A 16,070-nucleotide genomic window follows, 5' to 3' on the forward strand; every position below is an offset into this window, starting at 1 on the left:
TCTCCAGCGTGGTAGGGCTATTCTTTCTTCTAGACCTCCGAGTACTTTGAGGCCTCGATCTCAGTCGTTCAAGAAATCTGGTTCGTCTTCTTCTGGATCTAGATCTCGATCTAGCGGTGTTTTCCGCTTTGGTAAGAAGAAGGAGTCTTGTGCGCATTGTGGGAAGAACCATCCATCGGAGCAATGCCGAGTAGCCGCAGGAGCTTGTTATCAGTGCGGAGAGATGGGGCATATTAAGAAGAATTGTCCTCAGTCGCGAGGTGGAGCAGGATCTGGTTCTGGATCTCAGGCGACTGTTCAGCAGAGGAGGCAGGGTCAGGCAGTGGGTAGTTCGAATCTTCGACCTCGTGCCCAAGGTCAAGTTTTTGCGTTGAACCAGGATCAGGCTGCAGACGAGACCGAGAGAGTCATAGCAGGTACTTTTTGTTTATGCGGTATTCCTGCTTTTGTTCTTATAGATACCGGAGCATCTCATTCATTCATTTCTGCACGATTCGTTAAACGTCATAAGTTACCGCATGTTTCTCTAGATGTCATTCTTTCTGTTTCTACCCCGATGGGTCATTCGGTTTTAGCCAAGCGTCTAGTGATGGGTTGTCCTTTAGATTTTGAGGGTAACGAGTTGACTGCGAATCTTATGATTCTGGAGATGGAAGATTTTGATTGTATTTTGGGTATAGACATTTTGACTACCTACCGAGCTACTGTGGATTGTTACCAGAAGCTTGTTCAGTTTCGTACGACTGAGAGCTCTAGTTGGTTTTTCTATGGTGAGGGAGCGCGACCTCCGATGCCAGTAGTATCTGCTCTGAAAGCCTGTCGTGCTTTAGAGGCGGGCGGGGAAGGCTACCTCATCTATACAATTGATACGTCCACAGGTAGTGTTGGTATAGAGGATATTCCAGTGGTTTGTGAATTTCCTGATGTATTTCCAGAAGAGATTCCTGGTTTTCCTCCGGTTAGAGAGGTGGAATTTGGCATTGAATTAATGCCAGGGACTGCACCGATTTCTCGTGCCCCCTATCGTCTGGCTCCGTCAGAGATGAGAGAGCTGAAGCAGCAATTGCAGGATCTTCTTGATAAAGGTTATATTCGCCCGAGTGTTTCGCCTTGGGGAGCTCCAGTCTTGTTTGTCAAGAAGAAGGATGGATCGATGCGGTTGTGCATTGATTATCGCCAGCTGAATCGGGTGACGATCAAAAACAAGTACCCATTACCCCGTATTGATGACTTGTTCGATCAGCTTCAGGGTACTTCTGTTTACTCCAAGATCGACTTGCGATCAGGTTATCATCAGATGAGAGTCAGAGATGATGATATTTCCAAGACTGCATTTCGTACTCGTTATGGGCATTACGAGTTTCTAGTTATGCCATTCGGATTGACGAATGCGCCAGCGGTGTTCATGAATCTGATGAACCGAGTCTTCCGAGATTTTCTGGATCAGTTTGTGGTGGTTTTCATTGACGATATCTTGATCTATTCTCATAGTGTGGAAGAGCATGTCCAGCACTTGAGGATTGTGTTGCAGATTCTTCGCGAGAAGCAATTGTATGCTAAGCTGAGTAAGTGCGAGTTCTGGATTGATCGTGTAGTATTCCTTGGTCATGTGATTTCCAAGGAAGGAATTTCTGTGGATCCCAGCAAGATTGAGGCAGTGCTAAATTGGTCACGACCTACGACGGTGGCTGAGATCCGTAGTTTTCTAGGTCTAGCAGGGTATTATCGTCGCTTCATCGTGAATTTCTCCCAGGTAGCTAGACCTTTGACGCAACTTACTCGGAAGGATGTTCCATTTGAGTGGTCATCTGAGTGCGAAGATAGTTTCAGAGAGCTTCGTCGACTTCTGACTTCTGCACCTGTTTTGGCGTTACCGTCAGGATCTGATGGTTTCAGTGTTTACACCGATGCCTCTTCTCAAGGCTTAGGGTGTGTGTTGACGCAAAACGGTCATGTGATTGCTTATGCTTCCAGACAGCTGAAATCTCACGAGGAGAAGTATCCTACTCATGATCTAGAGTTGGCAGCTATTGTGTTCGCGCTGAAGATTTGGCGTCATTACTTGTACGGGGTTAAGTTTGAAATCTTTACTGATCATAAGAGTCTGAAATATCTGTTCACTCAGGCTGAGTTGAACATGAGGCAACGTCGTTGGATGGATTTGCTGAAAGATTATGACTGCGAGATCAAGTACCATCCAGGATCTGCAAATCTCACAGCTGATGCTCTTAGTCGCAAAGTGAGAGTTTCTGCACTTCAGACCAGTGCTATGATTAGTACTATTCAGGATTGTTGTTCGTTGGGATTTAATTTCAAACATCGGAAAGGTATGGAGAGCATTCGTGTTGCTACCATTTTATCTGAGCCAGCCTTGTTCGCTCGGATTCGAGATGCTCAGATGTCTGATCTCAAGACTCAGAGATTAGCTCGGTTAGCGGGTGGAGATAGCAGTTTCCATTATCAGTCTAATGGTCTTCTGTGTTTGTCTAATCGAGTTGTAGTACCAGAAGATGATAATTTGAGGGAGGAGATCTTATCTCATGCTCATCGAAGTAAGTTGAGTATTCATCCAGGAAGTAATAAGATGTATAAAGACTTGAGGACACGATTTTGGTGGAAAGGGATGAAGCGCAGTGTTTATCAGTTTGTTTCCAAGTGTCTTGTTTGTCAACAGGTTAAGGCAGAGCACCGTCGACCTGGAGGATTATTGTTGAATCTACCTATTCCTGAATGGAAGTGGGAGCATATCGCGATGGATTTCATTACTCACTTGCCATTATCGTCGAGGAATAGTGACGCTATTTGGGTAGTGGTGGATCGACTCACCAAGTCTGCTCATTTTCTGTCTTATAACCGGGATTTCACTTTCGATCGTATGGCTCGATTGTACATTCAGGAGATTGTACGTTTGCATGGAGTGCCTGTCAGTATTGTCAGTGACAGAGATCCTCGTTTTACCTCACGGTTTTGGGGTAGTTTCCAGTCAGTTTTGGGTACTACACTGAGTCTGAGTACTGCTTATCATCCGGAGACTGACGGTCAGTCAGAGAGGACTATCCGTACGCTTGAGGATATGTTGCGAGCCTGTGTTATGGATTTCGGACCCGCTTGGCAGGATCATTTGCCTTTGATTGAGTTCGCGTACAACAACAGCTACCATCGTAGTATTGGTATGGCACCATTTGAGGCGTTGTATGGGCGACGTTGTCGTACTCCTTTATTCTGGGACGAAGTTGGTGAACGACATGTTGAGGGACCGGAGTTAGTCCAGCAGGCTATTGATAAAGTTGCAGTAATCAAGAAGAGGATTAAGATTGCCCAGGATCGACAGGCTAGTTATGCGAACACCAAGCGGCGACCTCTTTATTTTCAGCCAGGTGAGAAAGTGTTTCTCCGAGTTTCGCCTTTTCGCAGGATTTTGAGATTTGGTCTCAAGGGTAAGCTATCTCCGAGATTCATTGGTCCTTTTGAGATTCTAGAATGTGTGGGAGATTTAGCTTACAGGTTAGCATTACCTCCGTATTTGTCCGGTATTCATGATGTGTTCCACGTATCTTTGTTGAGACGATACGTAGCAGATGAGTCTCACATCTTGCATCCCTCTGAAGTTCAACTTGAATCAGATTTGTCTTACGTGGAGCGACCAGTTCAGATTCTCGATCGCAAAGACAAGGTGTTGCGGAATAAGATCATTCCTCTTGTCTTAGTACAGTGGCAGCGCAGAGGCACTGAAGAAGCCACTTGGGAATTAGAGAGTCGTATGCGTTCAGAACATCCAGAGCTCTTTTGAGTTTTGCTTTGTATATGTTTGTGTTTTTCAATTGTAATCGAGATATCAGTTGTATTCAACAACAATTGAGATATAATAGCGATGTTGTTATTTCGTTTTGTTCATTCTCTAAGCCTGATTTCGAGGACGAAATCTTTTAAGGGGGGGAGAATGTAGTAGCCCGAATGCCGAATTGGGTAATTAACGGATTAATGGTGATTAATCATGATCGGAAGGTCCGAAGATGGTTCGGAAGCACCGAAGAGTTCGGAAGGTCCGAAGTGAGATCGGAGGATCCGATCATTAGGTGTCAAGAGTTGATCGACACGTGGGAGTTCGGACGTTCCGAAGTGTATGATCGGAGGATCCGATCATGAGCTGTCAAGAGCCAGTGGACACGTAGCGTTCGGACGTTCCGAAGTGGTGTTCGGAGGATCCGAACATGGCCTATAAATAGTGGTCGGATTTCCTCATTTTGACTCGCCAATTCAGAGAGTTCCATAGCATTTCAGTCGTTTCTGACAGGTTCTAGTCTTGTTCCGAGATTTGGGCACTAGCGGGGAGCTGCTGGTCTTGTAGCAGAGCTGTGCTCTAGTTGGGAGCTAGCGGCATCAGCGGGCTAGCGACGGACGAAGGTTTGGAATTTTATCAGTATTTATCTCAGGATTATCTAGTTAAGTCTGGTAGATAAGTTTAGTGATGGTTTTCACTTGATGAATAGGCTTGGATTAGACCTGTTGTCTGGTTGTTCCAGTGGATTAGGATTGCTGTGATAGAGGTACGAAAGTACTATCCGAGATATCCTGGTTGAGTATACATTCATATATGTGTTGCATGATTATGTGGTGCATTGATATATGTCATATGATGCATGCTATTATGTCACGTTTATTACTGCACGTTGCATTTCATGTTGAGCCGTATCTCCTTCGAGATAGCCTTTGCTGTTGAGCTGTATCTCTTTCGAGATAAGCTATATCTTGGGGCCGCTCAGCCCTGTCTTGTGGACGCATGGACACCGAGAGTACACAGTGGCCGACGGGTCGGGAGGGCTTCGGTGGTCCGGGACATTTTAGGTCCACGTCTGTCTTGTAGTGGATGCAGTGACCCAGAGGTTGGACCGCGCGGCACTATCCACTTGGCGCCTCTAAACTGAGCATTGTTGAGATCCTTTTGTGATTCCTGTTTCTTGACTACCCCGGTATCATGATCATAGCATGTGCATTTCATATAGGTCTGTATACTCATACTTTTGTACTGGGCGTTCTTATCGCTCACGTCCTCGGTTTTGTTTATCTTGGACACCCCATTCCCTCGGGGCAGGTCTCAGGTTGGATGGTTCCGGAGGAGCAGGAGGAGGACGTTGAGTAGCCGGTTGGTTTAGTTTCGGTATCATTTGATTCGATATGGTTGTACCAGATATTCTTTACCTTATTTTGAATTGTTCTAGACTTCGATTGGGTTGTATAACCATTATTTTTTGACTTTTCCGCTATTATCTCTGATTAGTAATTATTAAGTTAATTGCATGCTTAGTTTTCAATTAGTAGGTGATTCTGGAACGGGTCACTACATGTAGTGTATTTTATCATTAGACTAAAATTATCACACCTAATAAAGGGATATGTTATCCTTCTAAAAAAATTATTTATCAAGGGCCCATGATATTATCATGGGCTTTTTAAAAATGTACCAAACATGGGATAAAGATGATTATTTATCAATCTCTCCCTTATCTCATGTACCAAACTATGCCTAAGTAGCATAGATATCATTAAACTTGTTGAAATGACAATTGATACAACTAAAATACAAACTATCAAATTTTTTTCTAGTCGCGAGTTTGAACACCTTCATCTTTCAGCTATTCCAGGAGCGGTGGGTCATGTATCAAATTTGGGGGCAGTGTTCCCACATGTAGCATCGATCATACCGTTATCTACACCACTTCCACCCATCCAAATTATTTCTTCCTTTGTTACCTTGGCCTCAGTCATGTCATTCTTTCCATTTCCCTGATAACTTCGAAAAAGAACCTCGAGTTCCGACCTTGTATATGAACACACAAGGTTAAAAAAGAACGTATCTGCTTGACATCATAGTGTTTGAGATCAACCATGCATGTCTCAAACAAAATTGAATGCATTACCTATTATTTCAATTGAGATTGAGTTTTTAGAAAAAAACTTATTTATGAAAGATTGATCGATGATTTGGCAGACAAAAAAAAAATCATTTTTCATAGATAATTGTAATAGGTATTTTCCCTTTCTATAATATAATGATATTGATTATTATCAATGTGAAATATAATGTTTTTCATTATTATAAATCTCAGTTTATGTGTTCAATTAATAAAATTATCTTTATAGCACCATTTTTTTTTTAATTTTTATATGGATACAATTTTTTTTTTAATTTTTTTCCGCACTGGATCCTTCAAAGTATCATATATCATCATGTTTTCATCAATCAAAGGCTTAAAATATAGCTAGAAATTCAATTTCTAATTTATTTATAAAATACAATTCAACATATTTATGCATGCTGGCAATCGAACTGATAATTTTGACTGGGTTTCACTTTGAAATATTTTCAAAGAAAAAATTTGTGTGAGACGGTCTCACGGGTCGTATTTTGTGAGACGTATCTCTTATTTGGGTCATCAATGAAAAAATATTACTTTTTATGCTAAACGTATTACTTTTTATTGTGAATATCGGTGGGGTTGACCAGTCTCACAGATAAAGATTCGTGAGACTGTCTCAAAAGAAACCTACTCTATTTTCAAGCTTGTTCAACTAAATTTCAGTCAAGGATTTCTAAAGCATCATTGTGGCCAAAATATTTTAGTTAATGTGAGAAAATTGATAGTATTCGATTATGTATATATTGACCAGGAAGAAAAAGGGTAAAATCTTTTCAACACTAAATGAAGAAAAAGTATAACAATCGATTCTACTTTGTAATAATATCGATTACCTGCCATTAATCTCAACAGATCCTTCGAATTAACTTGGAAAAACAATTTCCTTTACTTTTGTCACTTTTCCAAATAAAATAATGACAAATCTCCATACTATAATTAATGATTTCCATAATTTTACACCCAAAATCTTAAATGGAAATAATAATCTAAAAAGTATTATTCAAAAAATTCGATCGTAAAGGGATTCATTCATCCCTATAAATAACCAAAAATCTTTTTATACATGACATGCAAATTAAATATATATGTATAAAAAAAAGGTTGAAGACCCAAACGTACGATGGCCTTAAAACCTCTCCAAACCATAAAGAAAACATTCTATTACAACTTCTTGCCATCCAAGAAAGAAGAAGATTTCTTAAAGGAAAGAAGAGTTCGTCCCGGATGCCTCGTCGGACGCGTGCTGTTAGAGATACGTGACATCTATCCACCGAGCCCGTTATCGGTCAGAGACCCCGGAAGAAACCCTTGGGTGATCTACAAAACCCTAGATCACTCGGAAGTCACCTCGGGCAGAATTTTAGTATCGTTCCACGATACGTTTGAGTACATCCTTCGGCAATGGGATCTTAGCATGGCGAATCTCGTCGTGCGAGGTTATCGGGTCAGCGCGACGTTGTGGGATGTCACGGAGGAAAATAAATCAAAGAAATATGAGAGGGGTAATATCTATTTTGATCCCGTGGGTAACAATGATAGTGTGATTTTTTGCATGGAATTAATGAGGGATAGGAAGCTTAAGGCGGGTGATAGTATTTCTTTGTTTTGGGATTCGGGGGATTCGAGTTTTAAGTTTAAATTCTTGGGAAGTAATGTTTCGTCGTGATACATTAAAAATTTCTGTTTTATTACATCACAATGTTGCCCGAAATAATTAAATTAATACCAATAATTTCTTGTTAACTTTTGTTCCTTTACTAATCATGTAATCAGTGACATAAGTTTTGCTAATAAATATTGTTTTCTTTTCCATTATAAAAGAAAAGAAGAAATAAAGAAAATTCAAAATTTAAGTCTTTGTTTGACCAATATTTAAAGAGTAGGTATGAAACGATCTCACGAATTTTTATCTCTGAGACGGGTCAACCCTACTGATATTCACAATAAAAAGTCATATTCTTAGCATATAAAATAATATTTTTTCATGGATGACCCAAATAAAAAATATGTCTTGGTGAGACCGTCTCTCACAAGTTTTTGTTATATTTAAATATATAACCTTTTCAATTTCAAGACTTTGTTTGATTTAATTTTCAATAGATAGTTGGATTGATCTTAATTTGGGAAAAAAATAAAGTTAAAAGGTTATAAATAAAAAAAAAAATCTCAAAATATACATGATCTCAAAACTTAATAGCTAAAGATTTTTTTATTTTTTTAAAAAGATAAAGTTAGGATTATTCGAGTTGATATTGCTTTCACACGTGGAGATGAATAATAAATAATTCCAAAAGGTAATTAATTAAACATTATTTTGTGGCCAATCTATATAAATGGCAGATCCGTTTATATTAAATGGGCCGAAGCCCGATATACTACCCCAAATGAAAGAGATGGCTTTGAAAGCCCAAGTTAAATCGTGGCCCGGACGCTGGATGGGACAAACTCTAAATACCCAACTCTAGCTCGGTTCGTGTTAGTAATGATATTAAACTTTTTCTTTTTTGAGAAAAAATGAAATAATAATAAGATGAGCAAAATATTTCAAAACTTAGAAATTTTATACTTACCCCAATTTTTTTATTTTTTTCTTTTCTCGAGCATACAAAATAAAATCATTTAAGAAAATAAATCCAATTTATTAGTGGGTTTTAGTTTAACACAAAAAATCATGCAAGACGGTCTCACGACTCAATCTAATGACACATATATTCTATTTGGGATAATTTATGAAAAATCTTACTTTTAATGTCCAAAATAATTATTTTTTATTGTAAATATGTACAAAGTTGACTCGTCTCACGAATAAAAATCTATGTGACTGTCTCACAAAAAATATATTCTATAATCAAGTGCATACCACTAGGGTTTGTGTGTTAGTAAGAATGCGTCTAAGTTAAGGTATTTGAAATCATGAATTACAATTCCGTTTACATTTATTGGATACATTTTTATCTAGGTTCTATCAGTTTAGACAAATATATTAAATAAAATTCGTAAATTTCAAATGTGGCCAATAAAGATATATTTTCAAATTCAAATTGAAAATCAATTCTTAAATTATAGTCTCCTCGATCCAAATTAAATACATATTTCCAAGTACAACTCATATTATTTTATAATATTGCAATTTGCAAATGAGATGAAGTGGTCCTTGACTCCTTCCAACCAAAAGCAAGTGGCACAAAGGAATGAAGTGGTCCTTGAAATATGCATCAAAATTTTGAGATATTTCTCCAACAATAAGCTTTTTTATTTTTCTTTTTGAATCGATGGAAAAGTTTATTACAGTTGAGTTTCGAGCTCGAGATTTTATTTTCATCTTCAGATATTAGTGTCAGATAAACTGACTAAGCCATTGACCAATGACTTGAGAATCTCTAGTATTCGAATTCAAGAAAAATCTGTTAAACGATCAAGTCAAATTGAAAGACCAATTTGGTCACTTTTTTAGGGTTATAAATTAGACACTTGAATAAAAATAGATACATATTCTTATTTCTTCACAATTTTTTTTTTGGGAGTATAAAATTAACCACTTCATAAATATGGATGCTTATTCTTTATATTTGTTTATTTATTTTAGCATCATTCTGATTTTGGGTGGTAATTAACACTGACAAAAAGCCATTGTTAGAACAAGATTCAATTACTTTGGGAACAACGACCGGAAAGCCATCCAGATTCATTACTTAATCAACTAGTCTTGTCACAGGTTATGATTCAAATTTCCATCATTTCATGGCTTCCACTACAATGGTGGCGTATAGTAGGTCAACCAAATCGAGTAATGAAAACTACGAGTAAGAGACCGTCACATCAATCTTTATTTATGATATGGATCAATCCTACTATATTCGTAATAAAAAGTAATGTTTTTAGTATAAAAAGTAATGTTCTTCATGTATGATCCAAATAAAAGATCTGTCTCACAAAATACGATCCGTGAGATCGTTTCACACAATTTTTTGCAGAAAACTGTCTATTGGAAAAATTATTAATGTCGCATAGTTATCCTGTTACCAATAACTGTATCAAGGTAATACAAATGTTAGAATTTGATAAATGGTGTACTGTTAATTACTATTTAAATATATTACATAGTAATAGTCGATGCGTCCCAACTATGATTTTTTTCCTTCTAATTTAGAGCTCGAGTTCGATTCAAACTGAGCGAAGAAACAGAATTTTTAACAAAAATTCATATATCTGTACATAAATATATTCTTTATTTATTATTGATCAAAGACTAATTGTTTATAGAACATCTAATGTTTATAGGGTGGAAAAAATGGCAAGTTGCAAAGTCTGCAATCACTAATCAGAATCTCTCTTTCAAAAGAAAAGTGGTGCTATTTCTTTTTGTTTTTTTTTTTTAAAAAATCATTCTTTATCGGCCGTCGATAGTGGACGAAATGAGAATTAAGTACCCCCACTGCCCATTCTACTTGTAGGTACATAGAAACCTCCAAATAATTATGCTTTTGCATAGGTTCAAGCCTTTTAGTTTATGCTTCGATCAACTCAGACGTACATGAAGTCAACAATACAATACATTTCTCTCATTGCATGTATTAGCCTATCCCTAATTCTTATTTTTTTTAAAGGATTGGTCGTCTATAATTGTACTAAAAACAATGAAAAATGATGGTGTTATAATTCAAATTTTTTAAACAGCACATCAATTTTTTTTATTCACGCCCGGAGGTTGGGGTTAGTTGACATTGGCTTTGGGAGTTGACATTTAAGTTGGTATCAGAGCCGACATCTCTTAGTACAGTGTGGTTTGGGATGAGCCAAGCAGAAGATGGTGGGCATGTGAGGATCGAGGCCGAAGGGGGCGGGGATGATCGCCGGCGCCATGAAGTTGCACGGACAATCAGCGGCTTTTGGCAAGCTTCTAAGCGAAGAGAACAAGAATGAACCGATCTCACACCGGAAGGATAGAGATTCCAAAACTGTTCAGGTATAAGACTGTGCAGTTGAGGAATGCTTAAAAATATTTGATAGATACTACTCATATCAAGAAGCTATATCTTCTTTTCGGTTGTCATAATATAAGAACTCAAAGGTTAAGTTTGCTTGACTTTATACAATTTTAAGATAGGTGACCACTGAGAAGTTTCTTTAGGGTGCGTATGAATATTTTAAACTAATAGAAGCAAGAACCACATTTTAATTACCTACACCGATCTATACGGATTATTTCATCCTACCCCTGCAGGCACTGCCTGCAGGGGTACATCCAAGGGCCAGAATTTTTTCTGGCCCAATTTTATTTTTTTTTAATTTTTTTTCTCCCATAAAGTGGAATCTCAACCACTCATATGGGGTGTGGGCACTGCCCACGCACTCATAATCGAACTAACCGATCTATACAATGGAGACAATTATTGCTCTCCAATTTTATTTTCGTTACATGACTCAAGCCTCGAAGGTGCTTCATCGGGAGAATCCCTTACGCCCTTTCGTGTGTTAATTTGTTTCGTGTACGCAAGTCATTATTGCTCGACTTCTTTTGGAAGAGTAATTGCATTTTGCAATAGTACATCAAAATATTCTTACGCAGGAGTGGATCTTACACAATATTTGTGCAGCATCTCTTCTATAGGACACAAAAATACAATAAAACGTTATTTAATACTCAAAATATGGCGTGAAAACATTTGTAAAATAGTCTCCAAAAAAAAAAAAATTCAGAAATGTTTGCAGAAAAAAAATGCATTATTTTTTTTAATGAATTTATAGCCTGGACACACTGATCTCATATTTATAATATTTATATATTAATATTTAGAATGAAAATCTAGCATATTTAAAGTTTGGGTAAATTACTTTTTTTGTCGCTATCGTTTGGATCAAACCGTTTTTGTGATTTTTATTTACAACGTGCAAGGCAAAATTCGAGGACTTATTCAAAGTTCTGATATATTTGGTTCTAATATTAATTGATTTTTTTGAATTGGTTTTGAACTTTTCCAAAGTGTTTCCATGGTTGGATTAACAACGAATACAAATATTCTTTATCTAAACTGGTCGATCGAATTACTCTGTTAAAAAGTGCAGAAATAACTCAAACTGATGCAGTGAATATTTTGGTCAAACCGATATACAAAAACATGAAATATATTACGTTTGTGCGCGCGTGTCAAAACTGGTTATAAAAGTAATTAAATGAACATACAAGTTTGTTGCTGAAAGTTCGAAGATCAAATCCATCAACGCATCTATTTCCTCTGTTACTACTGGAAGGCTCACTAGAAAACTTTGATTTACAAATCCAATCCAACTGAAGCTACACTCTCCGAAAAAACACCTAGCACACTCATTCAGTCAGGACGACAAGCCCTAACCGCGCGAGCTTCCAAACGTCAAATCTAGATAACAACTCTCACTTCTTACAATTGTTCTTCATCTACTGAATCGAACCCGGTCAGAAGGTTGACTCTGAGTGTAGAAAATGATGTAAATGTGGAAGTCACGGTGATAATCGAAGATGATCCTTGGTTCAGTAGATATGTGGTGAGGTATGAGTTTGAATATGAATGCAGATATGTTTCAGATTATGGATATCCACGGTGATTCACTATGTATTCTCGATCTCTTTCCTCTTCTTCTTATGACAAAATCAGACATAAAACCCCTATCGTAAGGGGCAAATGTGCTTGAATTTTCATGACATATGAATGAAATGTGATTGAATTTAAAAAAAAATCAATGATGTATTATCTTATTACTATTCTAATTGGTCTTTTGTGAGACAGTCTCACAAATCTATATCCATAATACAGGTCAACTTCGTCCATATTTACAATAACAAGTAATTCTTTTGGTATAAAAAATAAAAAATAATTCGTGTATGACACAAATAGGATATCTATTTCACAAAATTGACTCGTGAGACCATTACACAAAAGTTTGTTTTAATATTTTTAGAGAGTTTTCTCTCTTTACACTTTTTATAACAAGGGGTTTGTGCAATCAGCCCCATCGTTTTTCAAAACCCAAAACCTAGTTTAATTTTTTGTTTTGGTTCCAAAATCAAAACTGGAAGCACTAGAAACTAGTACCAAAAACGAAAATTAATCTAAAGTTTAAAATATTGTCATATTTATATACAATTTAAACTATAGAATTAAACTTTTATTTATATGAATTAAATTTAACCCTTTAATTTTCAAATAAAAACTAAATATTGATTAAAAAATTAGTGTAATAGTTTAGTAATTAATTTATTTACCCCGTATTGTACCTTTATTTTTATTGTTTACACTAAATTTATCGGAATAAATTCTATCTCAAATTGGTTCTAACCATAAAATCTAATTATTAGGAACTGGAATCATATCTAAGCGGTTCGATTTCGATTCTATCTTTTGTTAGAACCGAAACCGTCAATTTTTTACCAAAATTATCGACTATAAAACTATGGTAAGACCTAGATGCAAATGGCAATCGATATGACATAGACAACCATTATATCAAATAGTCTACATCGTGGCGTGGACCAAATTACAAGTGTATCGAACTAGTTCAACTGAAAATATCATGTCAAAAGTTATGGTGATATACTATATCGTATCGAAAAAATACATATTGTATATCGTATAAAAAATTATGATATTAAATATATTTATACATATATAATACTGAAAATTTTCGGTATGTGGAACTAGCATACCAATTATATCGAAATGTTGCAGTATACCGAGATTTAGTGCAATATCGATATATATCGTTTTATACCAGAAAAATACTTTATATTTTTTTTAAAAAAATTACCTTTATTATTTAAAACTATTGTATATTTTTAAATTTATATATATTATTTCGGTATTTTGTTATATAATGTAAATTTTAAATTACATATCGTTATTATATAGAAAATTTCGATATTGATACCATGAGTCCATGATCTACCGAAAATTTAGGTAAATTTGATTTTTTTTTTTTCGGGTACATTAAATTTGGTATACCGATGTAAATACCAAATTGACATTGTTTACAAATTTCGCAAAATGTACATATGTCTAAAATGAAAAGAAAAAAATCCAGTTTCCTACCTATTGTCACTTTGTGTATACGTACCAGAATTAAAGTAGATATCCCTCTGTGCTGTGCAATGTGGACCGTCGGATGGAATGTGTGACCCGTCAAACTAAGAAATCCCACTCGGGTGAGTCTATCCCACGTCTGGATTAGATATCTCGATTTTTGTTTTGTACAACATATTATTTTATTTGAAAACAAAAAATATGAGATTCACCAATATTTGTTTATTTTGCAATGTTATGATCAACCGATCATCTTATATAAATACACCGAGAAGTAAAAATTTTTGTTGTAACATAAACTCACCTTATCCCACCCCATGTGTTTATTGCCGCACGCCTTTTCCTTTTCTTTTTTACCCTTTTTGGCGTTTGACTTCTCAAACGGGGTTAAATGTCGAGTAATAGTGACCTACACACACACACGACGACATTTTATGATCGGGTCTTGTTATAACCACCATCCATGTGCGATGGAATTAGTGATGCTCGAGTTTTTGGCCTACGTCTTATACGACTGTTCAATTTTAATCATGTAAATTGGTCGTTTTTCTCGATATTAATCATGCAATTTATCAAATTTTCGTCTTAGTTAGACAGATGGGTTCTTGTTTACACTTATAGTCCTCTTTCATCATATTGTTGACAACATCGGACTCCAAAGAAAATGACTAAAAGTATAGAGGATTGAAAATGACGAAAATTATAGGTTTAAAATTATAGTTTTTACTTAAAAAAAAATTTAAATTATGTGCCCGAATTTTGTAGTAGCCTTCAACAAACACAAAGGATTTGCGTAACTCTGATTTCTAACCAAATAAAGAAAAAAAGTAAGCTAAGTGTAATCTCGTGTGACTCTATCTTATATGTCACATATAGTGATGTCTTTATTTCATGTGGTGCACAATTGCACATTAGAAAATCTGGGCAGTTGGCGTATTTCTTGATTCGTGAGACGGTCTAACAAATATTTTTGTAATTAATTAGTTGGATTGGATTCAAATTTTATGTTTCCATTCACAACCCACTTTGTGATTTTGAAATAGACTACTCACTTGACACGATTTTAATTTTTGTCCAATAACAACAACATAACCGATAAATTCTAAATAAAAGTGTCCATATAATGAATGAGTGTTTGACCAATTAATATCATTGATTCGATTATCTTTGTGAATATCTTTTCGGACGAGCTTATGATACTTATAATCTAAAAAACCAAATAAATCATATGATTTATTCGAAGAATTTACAAAAAAACATAAATTTAAAAATAAAATAAATCATCTACTTAAAATAATTATTCAATTAATTAGGAAATAATGAATTACCGTTCTTGATTTTAATGTAAATTCAACATATTTTTATAAAATAATTATTTAATATAAAAATATTAAACATGTTACGCGAGTAATTAATACACGGGAAAAATTTCATTTTGCTGTCATATATGTGTGATTTCGGTTTTTCATGTTGTTATATTTTAGTTTAATTATGTATGCATGTATATTTATTTCAATGGGAAAGTTACATTCTTAGTCCTATATATTTATCTTTTTTGTGATTTTGAGTCTTCATATTGTTAAATTTTAATCTTAGCATTGTAATTTTCTATTTTAACAATTTTAGTCATTTTTCATAGGGAGCGCTGACGTGCTAACGTGACACTGTACACGTCAGCTCCATGTCGATACCACATCAGGGCCACATCAGTACCACGTCACAAAAATGACTAAAATTGGATCGAAAAAATAATGATAGAAGGTTAAAACTGAAATTTGACAACTCTGATAACCAAAATCGCAAAGATATAATATCTAAGACAAAAAATGCAGTGTTCCAATATTTCAAAACGAGCAATTTTAGCCATTTTTATCAATCGAGAGTATTGATGTGTTCTAGTGCACGTCAGCATCATGTTTATATCATATCAGTGCTTTATTATAGTATTGATGTGGTGTTTATCTACGCTTTATTAGTGTCACATAATTTAAACTACACGTCGAAAAATTACTAAAATCAAAAGAAAAATGATGCCGGGCTAAGATTGAAATTTATTAATATACAACCAAAGAATGGTAATTAAAGACAGATATATAGA

The sequence above is a fragment of the Primulina eburnea genome, chromosome 5 (assembly GCF_022965805.1).
Source record: "Primulina eburnea isolate SZY01 chromosome 5, ASM2296580v1, whole genome shotgun sequence".
Classification (NCBI taxonomy): Eukaryota; Viridiplantae; Streptophyta; class Magnoliopsida; order Lamiales; family Gesneriaceae; genus Primulina; species Primulina eburnea.